The following is a 13423-nucleotide window of genomic DNA, read 5'->3' as shown; positions in this document are numbered from 1 at the left end:
AGTCTTGTCCTCCTGACTGCAAAGTCAATGTTTTGCCCACTGTACCATCTAGCTCCCTTTACTCTGTTTTGGCATAGGCATAGAGTCACCATATGAATTTTCTACTATCACTGGGCCATCAAGAACAATTCTAGAAGGCCATCAAATAATAGGGATCTTTTTAAATCATTCTAAATTTATATCTTATAGCTTAAGTTATGTCAATTCTTATATTTTAAACTCTTTGATTGAAAAATTCCATGTTGTTAATACAACTTAAGAAAATAGTTCCTAAAATAGAAAATTAAAGTTACCTTTTCATAAAGATTCATAGAAATATTATACATAATTTAAAAAGACAAGAAAAGAATGAAAAGGAAAAAGGGAAAAAGAAAGTGAAAGTAACTTAAATGTATGACAATAAGGAAATAGTGGAAGTGTGATACTTGCAAATATAGGACTTTAAAGTGTCATTAAAATTGAAAAGAATGAGGAATGAAAAAAACAACTGAAAAGTCTACTGAATAATGCAGAATGAAAAATAATAGTAGAATCAGAGGCATGGATCACTGGCTAATGATGACCATATAAGAAGAAAGGTGAAGAAAAGGGAGAAAGAATACAGATAGGAACACAGAAGGATAGACTAAAAAGCTGTGACAGTCAATATGTGGAGTTTACTTTAAATGTTAAAATTATTAATCAGGGTGAGGTGGTCATATAAGTATTCAATACTAACATTAAAATTATTGAAAATATACTGTAAAAATGTTATTAAAATATCATTTCAAAGATTGCCATAGCAGCATTGCATGCAACTGAAAAAGAATTGGAAGTAAATCAAACTAAGAAAAAAGGTTAAAAAATTGTAATATATTCATGTAACAGTTGTGATATAATGAGAAACAAAGAAATATGGAAAGAATTCAAAGTATGGAATATATGCTTGATCATCCAATAAAAATGAAAAGGAAGTGATTGAAAAAGTATGATGTTACTCCATAGACTGAAACTAATGAATTAAGATATAAATATTAAAACATGTTTAGCTATGTTTATATTCAACTTATTTTTCAAATAAAACCCAATAAAATAGAAAAAGGAGTTCAAAGGAAGACTCAGAAATATGAGGGGATAGAATATTTCTTTTCTTTTTTAACTAAGCAGTGAGTAGGATTAAGTGACTTGTCCAAGGTCACACAGTCAGGTAATTATTAAGTGTCTGAGCTCAGATTTGAACTCAGGTCCTCCTGACTCCAGGACAGGTGCTGCACAAGCTAGCTGTCCCAGTATACCCTATTTCTATAGCTATTTGTTTTTCAGTCCTTTCAGTCATGTCTTACTCATTCTGACCCCATTCAGGATATTCTTGGTAAAAATAGTGAAGTGGTTCTTCCATTTCCTTCCTAAATTCATTTTACAGATGAGGAAACTGAGACAATCAGAATTAAGTAACTTGCCCAAGGTCCCTGCAGTGAGTAAGCATCTGAGGTGATTTGACCTCAGAAAGAGTCTTCCTGACTCCAGTTCCAAAGCTTTATCCGCTCTACCACCTGCCTGCCCTATTCTGTCACCTCATAGTAGAGGATTCATCATTTATAACACATTGTTTCTCTATTAACTATGAAAATTGACTATGTCCTTTATATTTGCTTTCATTGCCATTGATTTAGGACTATAGCCTAAATTGTAGCAATAATTATAGTAAAGATGACTTCAGAGCAGATTAAAGCATAACAAGTGGTGCTGTTAAAGTCAAATGAAACCATAAAAAGACTAGGGGAAAAATACTTGGTTACATTAAATTTTAGAAAATTATATATATATATATATATATATATGTATATATATATATATATTATATACATATATACATGTCTGAAATAATTGAAGATTTCATGCAGTATTGTAAAACAGCAACACATTCTTCATTTAATTATGTGATGACTTTAAATAATCATATTTAAATAAATGAACACATCTTTAGTGACTGTAGTTTCAGTCTAGAATTATTGACTCAGAGACTTGAAATAGGACATCAAATTAGGAAGGGAAATTGTTACCTAATGAAGGAAGCATACAAAGTTCTTGTCAAAAATATACATTTTTAAAAAGTTTTTTGTAAAAATACAAAGAATGGAATAAGCTTCATAAAGCTATAAAATAAAATGGAAGCAACCCCCAAACATAGTAATTTAAACTTTCTTGGGTTTCTCTACTATAATGAAATTTACTTAAAGATAGATTATATGAAACCCATACAAAATGGTTAAGAAGACTGACTTGGGAATGTCTCCCTGCAAACTTGTATTTTATATAGAGATTCAGCATCAGTGGGCCTCATTCTTCCAATCTATTAGAATTACTACAGTTATTATAACATCTATCATGAACAAGCAATCTAGGAAAGAAAAAAATAATTTTTGTACAAACAAAGAATTTCAAATCTTCTAGAAAAAAATTAGTTCTTTTCAAGAGACTTTAGAAAAGAACACGGGCTATAATATCTAGAGGATTATTTTCAAAATATTAGACGTAAGAAGCTTAGATAATTGAGATACTAAGAAAAATCCCATTTTTACACCAAAACAATTTTCATATGTCTTATCTTAGTATTCATGCACAAAATAATTCTGTCAGTTGTAATACATAATAAAATTTCATTACATAAATATTTTAATGCACATATATTCAGAGAGAGGGAAAGGAGACAAAATTATACTGGACCCATTACATTCTTAAGTTAGGGAATGGTCTCTCCCATTTTTGCACTTAAAAGGCTAAAAATGAAGCATCATAGAGAAAACTTAATTTCAATCTACTTTGACCATGCATAAAAAACTAAACAATATTTCAAGATGTTCTAAATATACTTCTCAAGCAGCCCCTTTTAAGAGGCAAATTTGTGTTTTTTTAATAATTCATTTATCCTAAAACATATTAACTTTAAAATATGTATTAGATGAATTCTAGTTATTAACATCATCATCATTATTATTATTATTATTATGGAAAGAGGAAAGAAAATTCCAAAATTTGAATGCCAACTACCTTGAAGAATGATTACTAAAAACAACACGAACTTACAATTTATAATCTAACTATGGTGTTTAGAGCACTGACCTTGGAGTCAGGAGGATGGGAGCTTGAATCCAGCCTCAGACATTTGCCATTTACTAGCTGTGTGGCCTTGGGCAAGTCACTTAACCCTGATTATCTCACATCTAAAGCTTTCGCCAGTCATTGATTCATATATGACCACTGTTTCTCAGATGGCTCTGGAGGAGAAAATGAAACTAGTGACAGCACATCATTCCCTCAAATTCAATTCATGTACTTGTCATGGCATCACCTTCCATTCTCTTCGAGAATGAAGGACAAACATTATATGGTACTAGTAATTATGACAACATGATATGGTGGCCCTTCCTGGGATACTTAGAGGTTAGGTGAACTTTGATAAGTCATAATTACTTAGTACTCTAGCTGTCTATTTAATACACACATTATTACATACATGTTGTTGATTTGTATCAAACTAAGCAATTTTCCATAGTAGGTGTCTTCTAAAAAAATAAATCAACTATTTGGATACCCCTCCAAATCATTAATCAACCTATAAATTTAAAATATAAATTTGAATTTTATAGTTATCTGGAAATTAAAATGAGTTGAATTTGGACAGCCTTTTCATATGGTAATACTGTTGATTAAGAGATGAAACATTTAGGTCAATGGTGCTAAACTTGAACAGTAAAGGAGGTCACTGAATTGTATAAAGGGATCCCTAAAGCTATATATTGGCTAAGAAACTAAAAATTAGCATTGTCTCTTTATACTTTTACTTACTTTTTAAGCTTCACCAAGTATAATTTAATCTAGTTTAGAGTATATCAGGCAGTTTTGTAGGAGATGGGCCAGATGTGAGACACTTCTGTTTCAGACTATCACCTTGACTTAGGAAATGAAATAAAACTTACTTTTACATTAAAAAGTAGAATATCTTATGATTTACTAGTTATCCTTACTTAATATTGATATTTATAAGATATTCTTCTTTTGTTTGCTCAAAATAAGATTTTAGAGGTGAAAGTCATTTGAAAAATTAGTTGAAAAAAATGAAAAATTGAAAAACATACAAATATTATACTATATATTTTAAAGTGAATATGCTTTAGGATAAATGCATAGTTAAAAAACTAAAATTTACATCTTAAAATCACTCCTTGAGAAATATGTTTAGAACATCTTTAAATATTTTTTAATTTTTCATGCATGGTCAAAGTAAGTTGAAATGTTATCTCCATGATGCTTCATTTTAGTCTTAAAATTACAGAGGTTGGAGAAACCTTTCACTAGCTTAAGAACATGATTGAGAATTGTTTGTCAATGTCTATGCAATACAAAATATTTCTTCCCCCTTTTCATTTGGACAAAAAAAAATTGAGAGAGAGAGAGAGAGAGAGAGAGAGAGAGAGAGAGAGAGAGAGAGAGAGAGAGAGAGAGAGAGAAACCTATAGACATTCTTGGTGTAATGTTGCTAAATACATTAAAAAATAGAAAAGATTTGAAAGAAAAAAAATTCAGGAAGCAATAACAGAATAGGAATGCCAACTTTGCTGACTCCCTCTCATTCATCCCTCATAGTCAGGCACTACAGTTTTGTAAAAATCTCTTCTCTGACCTTTTTTTTTTAACCTATTCTCACACTAGTTCAAGTCCTAAAATAGCTAGTCAATCAATTAGCATTTATTAAAGTCATTGAGCTAAGCTATGGGAAGGCAAAAGAAGAGCAAAAGAAAAACAAACAAACAAAAACCCCCAAAATACACCTCTCACAATTCTCACAATCTAATGGACAAAAACCAAATAGTTCTCAATCTTAATGAGCACATGGTATTTACAGTTGGAATACTATAATAACTTTCTACAATGATTCCCTGATTCTAAATGTTTCCTTGTATAATTCCTCTTGTTATTACATGCTGTTAAAAGTCCCAACTTTTGCAATAGCTTATCTAAATTTCTAGCATGTTACTTGCACGTTATTTGAATGCTACTATCCCTCACACAATCTGTTATGAAGTTAAACTAGCCTAATTTCATTTCTATGATTTTACTGAGGTTTGTCACCCTTAAAATCATCTCATTCCTCACTTCCATATATTGGGACTAAATACATCATTTAAGACTCAGTTCAAGGATCACCTCTTTCAAAAGGGTTCTCACTATTCTTCAGATATTAATATCTCCCCAAATTATTTTGCATCTATTTTATACAACTTATATTTTATCATTTGTGACATGGAATTAACTTGGTAGAAACCAAATTCCTGGAGGACAAGAAAAACTGCACTTTCACATTGATCTTGTATCATGTCTAATACATGTTAGAATTAAATAAGTTCTTATTTGATTTAGTACAAAGAAAAAATGTTCAATAATTTACTGGTAGATAATAGGGATATTTTCCTGGACATATCAGGTCCTCGTGTTTGTTTAAAGAATGAATAAGAATTCAGTCAGTGGAATGAAGCAAGCAATTTGAGGAAGAACCTATAATAATAAGATTCTAAAATATAAAGCTCTACAATTAAATTATTTTGAGAATGTGATCATCAGATTTTTTAGCATACTATCTTTAAGAAAAAGGTTTATAGTAAATACTCATGCATTTTGCATTTCTTAATTGTGCCAGAATCAGAATTTTGTTTAAAATAAAATTTATTCCAGTTCATTAAGACTTTGGGTTGCTTAAAAAAAAAACAACTGAAATCCATAACAGTTCCAGAGTCATGAGTTTAGGATTGTCTGTTATTAACATCGATTTTAATGAAAGTTCACTGATTCACACCCATGAGTAGGAAAGAATGGAGATAGAAGACAAGAAAAATGAAAGTTCAAAGAGGATAATGTAAGTTAGTGAAAGGTCTTAATCCATGAATCATTAAGATCCTAGGTTATCACTTTTAATTACATAAAGTAATTTGAACAGGTTACAAATAATAACTTGCTTCAAATGAGAGGGCCTCAAATTCTGCATTTGTAATAGTTTAAATTAATAGATGTGAAAACTTTACAATTAAGATAGCTATTAGATATAAATAAATACCTCTAAAAGCACTTTAAATTAGATGGCCCAGATATGCTTATTTTTAACCTCTCTGAAACCTTATTTGTAGATTTAATCAGTTATATAAGAAGAATTACAAAGGGAAGGGTAACCAGAATTTTTGATGACTCAAAAGCACTTCAAAAACTTTGGTTGATGGAACTAGAGATGATTAGCCTAAAGAAAATAATTAGAAAAGAATATGATAGCTGCTTCAGATATGTAGAAGAGGAATTCACTTTGAGCTGATTATTGTTAGGAAAAAGAACCCAAAGTAATTAGTAGAAGTTGCAGTGGTGGTTCTCAACTTTGTGATAATAAATCACATTTCTGTTGCATTTTGACAACATTTTAAGGTAGGAATGAAAATAGTATTAAATGCTTACATGTGCTAAGCACTGAAGATAAAAATGAAAATTAGAAGAATGTTCTTGCAATGAAAGAGTTCACATTTTAATAATAGAAGAGACAACACATTTAACAGATAATAGTATTAAGTTGGGAAAACTTTCAGGGTCAGAGGAAATATAGTGGTCAAGAAACTGATTTAAATTCCTGGCATGTGCTTCCTCCAGGCAACTCCTTGGGCTGCGCTATTGCTTCAGTTAATGATGGTTTCTCGGTCTTACAACTAGTAGGAACAGTTGATACTTTCCCCTTTGGAATCACTCTCTAGTCAATGGCTCTGAATGATGGGTCAGAGGCAGGATGAGTAGTCTGATGAATGCACAGCACTAATCTATCCATTGAAATTATTTGGACATAATCTATTGCTGCTAATGAGGAGAAGGAAGGTGAATCACTTCCCCACAATCATTTTTTCCCTTACTACTCATCCAATGCTTTTGGTCAACACATCAGCAAACATTCCAATGGGAAAACAATTACAATGATGCAAAAGTAAAATATATTTCCTTAAAATGCAATGAGTTCTCTCATGGATTGGATGAATACCTCTGAAAGGATGTTTCATAAGAGATCCAAGCTTAGGTATGAGTGTAATTAGATAACCACTGAGATCCCTTCCAATTTAGATTCTAAATTGAAATCTGACTAAAAAAAACACAAAGTATTTGAATGGTATACCCAAGGTAGAAAGATTATGAAGAATTATATATTATCACTTTACTTTAAATGACAGTGCAAATTAAAAGTTTTCTATTAATCATCAGAATGACTGAAAGGAATTTATCAACATTATCTCAGTAAGGAAACACTTACTCAAAATTCAACACATTTTAGTTTTAATGCTTAAAATAGCCATATTCAACAATTTGTGGAGGAAAGGGAGGAGGAGGAGAGAATGTTCTCACAGTAATCCCATATTCCATTCCTGTATAGAAATGAAAGTCCTAAATAACACTTTCAATAACACTTTATGTATATAAGCATAGAAAGGAAAATACACAACAATCTCCTTCTGACCTTTTAAAACTGTGAATGAATTACTTTCAGTTTGTACAAGAAAAGTGATCTAACAGAATGAGGCACTATATAGCCAACGACAGAAGATTATGAAGCCACCAAATAATGGTATTGCTGAGCCAAAGGGTATGTATGATTTTAAAGCTCATTGGGCATAGTACCTAATTGTTCTCCAGAATGTTTGGATCAGTGCACAACTCCACCAAAAGTACAACAGTGCCCCCATATTTCCCCCTCAACTGCTCCAATGGCTGTCATTTTCCTTTTGTTCTCTCATTTTAGTCATTCTGATGTCTGAGGTAGCATCTCATATTTCTGATAATCTAATTTTCTCTAATCTATAGTGACTTAGGGGGCAGCTAGGTGGCATAGTGGATAAAGCACCGGCCTTGGAGTCAGGAGTACCTGGGTTCAAATCCGGGCTCAGACACTTAATAATTACCTAGCTGTGTGGCCTTGGGCAAGCCACTTAACCCCATTTGTCTTGCAAAATAAAAAAACAAAAACTAATCTATAGTGGCTTAGAACATTTTTATACAACATTAAAGAGCTTTGATTTCTTCATCTGAAAAAGTATCTGTTCATATAATTTGATCATGGCTCTTACTTTTATAAATTGAACTCAACTCAGTACTTCAGTTTATATTTGAGAGATGAGGTCTTTATCAGAGGAACTTGATGTAAAAATATTTTCAGAGGTTACTGCATATTTTCCTCCCTCCTGTTTTACCATTTACCCTTTTCTCTCTGTCTCTCCCTTCACCCTTCCCTCCTTTTTCCCCCCCTTGCATTTGACATCATCTCCCCCAATACTCCATCCCTTTATCAGTAACCCTTCTCTTATCCCCTTCTTCCCCTAATTTCCTGAAGGGTAAGATAACTGATTATTATGTTAATTCATCTTTAAGCTAATTTCAGTGTCATCTGTCTCCCCACCCTATTTTCTCCTCTCCTGTTAAAAGCCTTTTCCTAACACCTTTTATGAGCTAAAAATTATTCCATTCAAATTTTCCCTTCTCTATATACCAAATTTTTTCTTATCCCTTAATTTTATGTTTTTAGATATCATCTCATCATAGTTAACTTAAGCCTGCATCCTCTGTCTATATCTATATATATATATATATATATATATATATATATATATATATATATATAGTTTTTACTATTCTAATGATGAGAAAACTCTTAAGAGTTACAAAGGTCCTCTTCCCACATAGGAATAAAAGGTTTTACCTTATTGAACCCCTTATAATTTCTCCTTCCTGTTTCCTTTTGCTGTTTCTCTTTTGTCTTGTATTTGAAAGTCAGATATTCTAGTCAGCTCTGTTCTATTCTTTGAGAATGCCTGAGTTCTCCAATTTTTTAAATATCCATTTTTATCCTGCAAAAGTACACTCAGTTTTGCTGGATAGAGGATTCTTGTAATCCTAGCTCCTTTGACTACAGGAATATGACATTCTAATCCATCTTTTGCCCAGGCTACTAAATATTGTGTTATCTTGACTGTGATTCCATGTTATTTGATTTACTTCTTTCTGTATGTTTGCAGTTTCTTCTTCTTGACCTAGAATTGGAATTTGGCTATAAGACTGCTGTGAGTTTTCATTCTGGATTCTCTTTCAGGAGATAATCAAAAGATATCAAAAGATAATTTACATTTCAACCTCAGCTTCTAGGATATAAGCAATTTTCCTTGATAATTGTCTGAAATAGGATATATAGGTTCTTTTTTTTGTAAAAAAATCATGGTTTTCAGATAGTAAAGTAATTTAAAAAATTCTTTTTTTTTGCTTTTGCAAGGCAATGGGGTTAAGTCACTTGCCCAAGACCATACAGCTAGGTCTGAGATCAGATTTGAATTCAGGTCCTCTTCACTCCAGAGCCAATGCTTTGTGGCATCTAGTGGTAATTTTCCAGGTTAATTGCTTTTCAAATGTGATATTTTACATTTTCTTCTTGTTTTTTACTTTTTTTATTTTATTGTATTTTTTTGACTGTCTTATGGAGTCTACTTGGTAAATTCAAAGTTTTAAGGAATTATTTTCTTTAGTGAGCTTTGACAACATTTTTCCATTTGGTTAATTCTACTTTTTAAGGAGTTCTAGTCCTTGTATTTTTGTGCCTCTTTTAGGATTTGGGCTATTCTATTTTTTAAGCTGTTATTTTATGATATTTTATTCAGCTTCTTTATGAAGCAATTGACTCTTTCTTCATAACTTTCTCGCAATACTCATTTATTTTTCCAAATTTTCCTATACCCTTCTTACTTATCTACTAATATCTTCTTTGATTTCTTATAAGAATTCTTTTTTTCCCCTTTTCTGGGGGGGGAGGGGTGAAGGGTGGGGGTAGAAATCAATTTAGCTTTTTCTCTTTGAAGCTTTGCATGGAACTATTTTGAATTTGTTGTCTTTTTCTGAGTTTATGTTTAGATCTTTCATGTCCCCATAGTAACTTTCTAATGGTCAGGTTTTATTTTTTTGCTATTTTTTTGTTCTTTTTTTTTTCTAGTCTATTGTTAGGGACTGTTGTGTGTGGGACCACTGTAATCATCACTTGGTGTCATCACTGTAATCACTGTATCATCACCTGGTGTCCTTGAGCACCAGAGCATTGTTTTACTAAGTGCCACAGGAGTATGAGTGCATTAAAGACTGGGAAGAATATTTAAGCACTTGTGTTTTGGCAGATAAATGGAGACCTTGATATACAAAGGGAGAACTTGTCTTCCTTGTCTTCCACCCCCTCAATACTCATTTGGGGAAAAGATAAGGGAGTCTGGAAAGGGACTGAACATATGGCATGCATACAGGGTCAAGAAGGCAGAGTTATCTGAGTGAAGTCCAGGATAAGGACCAGCAGATACAGGCAACATCCTGGAGCAGAGGATGCCAAAGAAAGGAACAGGTTGATTTGTTACCATGGGGCTGCATTTAAGTTGAAATAAGGAGGTGGAAAGCAAAAGTAAGAAGAAACAAATAAATACTTAGCATATTAAGGAAAGCAAATTTGGGAAGAAAAATAAGCATTCAGAATTAAGGAACCAGAGAAAGTGAGAAAACAATGAAGTATTTAGCATTGAAGAGCCAGTTGGAAGTGGAATCTCCAATGCAGTGCTGCAGGGAACAGAGCTTCTTTCTCAGCAGCAGTCCATACCAATGCATGAACAGGATGTGGAGGACCAGCTTGCTTTTCCTTTTGGCCACTGCTGCCAGTCTGATTGTGCTATGCCCGTTAAGTGGGACTAAAACTCCTGTCTACAGTCAACTTCAGAGACTTCTCATTGCTGATGCAGACCCTGAAGCAAACTGAATTTCACTCTCCAACCTACAATCAAGCATGCCAGGATTCTTGTTCCGGCACCAGAAAGCTGTGAAGTCCACACTAACTGTATTTCCTGTGTTGAGAGTAAAAATGTCACATGCTATTGGACAGTTTCTTATGTTGATGGCTACTGTTCACAAAATGCAATAACGCAATCATACTGTCAACATCTCAAGTAATTTCAAATGCTTTCTCTCATTCTATACCTCTCCTGCCCTCTGCAGTAGGAGGGAGGAGGGTGAAGGGAAATCTTCCTTTTTGGAACTTCGAAACTCAGCCTATGTCTCAAAAAAGCTTATTATAGAAATTAAGAGACCCCCATGCCTTCATCCTGGTTTGGGGAGGAGTGTGGTTGGGCAATAGGCCATTGATTGGGAAGCTTCATGATCAATTAGTTCAGAAAAAAAGGGCAAGAAGACTTTTTTTCTGGGATTTTTGAAATTTAGATTTTTGTCTTTCGAATGAAGCCTGTGCCTATGGCTTATATTTCTGTTGACTGGTCTTAATTGATTATGTGTGTATATGCATATTTACACATATATATATATAGGACATTTTACATCTCTCTATTGGCCCAGAGAGGTGGGAAAATGTTTCTATATTTTGAGATCTGGTACTGACCAGGGTATCAGTCTCAGCTAACCTTCTGTTGTCTAGGGTTAGAAGATTATTCAACCTACCTTTTTTGTTGGTTCATGCAAAAAATATTTCTGTGTTTCTGCTTGTCTCTAAAATCCTGTGTGTGTGTGTGTGTGTGTGTGTGTGTGTGTGTGTGTGTGTGTGATTCAGATCTGAAATAGTTAAATGTTACCTGAGTTAAAAGTTACTCCTTTAAGTTTGGGTTTTGAATTTGATTGCTTTGAAAGATTTTTTGTTGGCAAAAGAGAAAACTTTGTAATCTTTGTGTTTGTAAGTTGGGGATAAAATGTATTTCAAAGAATTTGGGAATATTGGGTTTTACTTTTTTTAAATTGGCATTTGTTTATACTATTTTGAACTTTTGTTTACAACAGATGTGGCATTCATTATGTAATAATTTTGTTTCAAAAAATGACAAGAAGGGGGATACATTTTATGGATTGTTGTGTATGGAAGCACTGTAAACTATCATCACCTGCAGTCCTTGAGCAATAGAACATTATTTTACTAAGTGTCACAGAAGTGGGAGTGGATTCGAGACTGGGGAGGATATTTAAGCACTTGTGTTTTGGCAAATAAATGGAGACCTTGGTGTACAAAGGGAGAACTTGTATTCCTTATCTCCCACCCCCTCAACACTCTCCTGGGGAAAAGAAATGGAGTCCGGAAATGGACTCAACAATGTATTTCTTGACTTTTATCTTTATGTTGAGTTTACAGTCTACTCCTGGGGCAGAGGCAACACTGCCCTTAACTTCAGATTTTCCTGATAACTGTTTTCAGAGATTGTTTTTGGATGGGTGGGTGGGATAATTTCTAAGTTTTCAGTTCTTCCAGGATATTATGATATAGGAAGAGGTGTGGTTCTTATTCTTCTGGCCTGTGTGCTAGTCATTGACAGCCATCTGTTCTTCCCTAGAACTGTAACCAAAGTGGCTGGATCCCCTGTGGCTGAATGTTGTTTTTTTTTTTTTTTTTAATGCTAGTACTCCTTCCTACCCTAGGATTTTGACCAAGAACAAAGATTTCCTTTTAATCTTCTAATCAGTTTTCTGACTGAGAGTTCTGGAAGGTACTGAAGCCTCTATGCTTCTTCACAAAACCTGCTGTTGGTCCAGTCTATATTGGATTGTTCTCCACTCTTTCCCTAGTGACATAGTCCTTTCCTGCCAACCTTTTGTTGTCTAGGGTTGGAACATTATTCATCCTACCGTCTTGTTGGTTCATCCATTTCAGAATTCATTTTGCGGTATTATTTTAAATATGTTTGGAGGAGAATTACAAAACCATAGATAAGGACCTGTCTTTACTCTGCATTCTTGGCTCTACCCATCCTCTAATCAGAAAAAAAAGAAAAAAAAAGGAAATGTTCCACATTAAATCATGAGAAAAAAATCTCAAACTCACATCCATGTTCCCTGCAGCTCCAACTCACTGATACATTTTGTTTAATTCATGAATAAATTAGACAATTAAAATAATTATTGGAAGAAATATGTTGGACAAATAGAGAACCTATTCCTTCAAGCAGAAAGTACTAGTGCTATGATATAAGGGACTAAGAAACTACAATGGATATACTCTTACTACCATTCATTTTTCTTTATTTTAGAGAGGATACTCTGTCCTATTGATTTTAAAACCATGTTATCGTTGCATTATATAAACCTTGTGTTATGTATATTTGATGTGATTTGAAAATTTAATCTCTCTTGGTTCCTATATAAGCCTATTACTTTTTTCACTGCCAATGATCCTGTTCCCAGGTACTGATATGCTGCAGCTTGGTGTAATTTCTGATGTTAATTAATTTATGTAAATCAGTTAGATACCATTCCTGATTAATGTCTGCTCTGCTTTATTAATATTGAGGACTTTAAGAGGCTGCTGGACATGTGTGATGCAATATCTGCTTAGAGAATAACTATTCAAATGATTAAT

The 13423-nt window shown here is 33.0% G+C and overlaps 1 protein-coding gene across 2 annotated transcripts in view; it reads right to left on the bottom strand.

Moving 5' to 3' along the window:
- The window catches only part of GPC6 (glypican 6), a 1417939-nt gene that overhangs the window by 1336358 nt on the left and 68158 nt on the right, over window positions 1–13423 (bottom strand). Inside the window, exon 1 of one of the 2 annotated variants that reach the window (XM_074191898.1) lies at window positions 3103–8634. The exons of the other annotated variant lie outside the window; for it this stretch is intronic. The gene's annotated coding sequence lies outside the window, so the exon portion shown is untranslated. Of the gene's footprint in view, window positions 1–3102; window positions 8635–13423 lie in introns of those variants that run through there. 2 annotated transcript variants of the gene reach the window in all.

The sequence above is a fragment of the Macrotis lagotis genome, chromosome 6 (genome assembly GCF_037893015.1).
Source record: "Macrotis lagotis isolate mMagLag1 chromosome 6, bilby.v1.9.chrom.fasta, whole genome shotgun sequence".
NCBI lineage: Eukaryota > Metazoa > Chordata > Mammalia > Peramelemorphia > Peramelidae > Macrotis > Macrotis lagotis.
The sequence above is the reverse complement of the archived record's forward strand: the minus strand, read 5'-3'. Positions and strand labels throughout refer to the sequence as shown.